Here is a 1,045-nt window from a genome sequence, read left to right as displayed (position 1 = left end):
AAACATTTCAGACTTGAAGCACAGATACCTGAAAAAAAATATAAATATGAAACGAAGAAAAAATAAATATAACATGAGAAATAGTATTTTACTTTTATGAAAAACACTATTAATCATCAATCAAGATGCGTCGAACCAAAGTTAATGATCATATTAAAATTTGTCTCGAGCTGCAAACTACCAAGGTGAGACATTTTTCAGGTAGATTCCTCTTAACGAGAGGAAGCGCATCCTGAGGAGTCTGAGATACGAATTTTTTTCCTGACCGAATTTGAACAAGATACTCATTTGTGATCGATAGCCTCCAATTAGACATATGTTAATTTAGGAGTCGTTGGGTATGATTATAATAAATAGATATGTTATAAAGTTCGTGGATGTATTTTACTAAGTTTCTGTCTATAAATTACTGGAGAGTAAGGTAACAAATGATTGAAGTAAATGAATAACTCGCTAACACTTCCATGAAACAATACTCGTAAAATAAATCATATTTTTGCCATTTTTATCATTAATTCTGTACATGGATAAGTAAGAGACGAAGGAATGAGAGGTAACATTTGTCGTAAAACCGTGATAGTTTAAGGTATAAGTAAATGCCTTTTTAACATGGTAGTCAAACAGTGCGGTTATTTTGCGAAACGCATGGAAACTTAATAACATTTAAATAGCCCAATTACAGGCTACAGGCCTGGGGACTATTACTGCATTTACGCGCAAGTTTGGGGTTTACTAAGAATACCGTTTCTATTGTGTTAATTCACGGGGTTAGCGAGTATGAATATAACTGACCAGTCCTGCAGTCCATGGAAATCTCGGTCATATTCTGACATGCTTTATTTTAAATTTCTACATATCTGACAATATCTATGCATTTCGCAAGATAATATTGGAAGAATTAGAACACATTATGATAATCACCGAAATATACAGCCGGAGAGTGGATTCGGTGCCCAACAGTTCTGTCGTCAGTAATCTTTTTCCATATTCGGAAGTAAGAAAAAAAAATTGGCTTATGTGAAAAAAGGAATAAATGTGGACTGAA

Source organism: Penaeus monodon, chromosome 20 (assembly GCF_015228065.2).
Source record: "Penaeus monodon isolate SGIC_2016 chromosome 20, NSTDA_Pmon_1, whole genome shotgun sequence".
NCBI lineage: Eukaryota > Metazoa > Arthropoda > Malacostraca > Decapoda > Penaeidae > Penaeus > Penaeus monodon.
The sequence above is the reverse complement of the archived record's forward strand: the minus strand, read 5'-3'. Positions refer to the sequence as shown.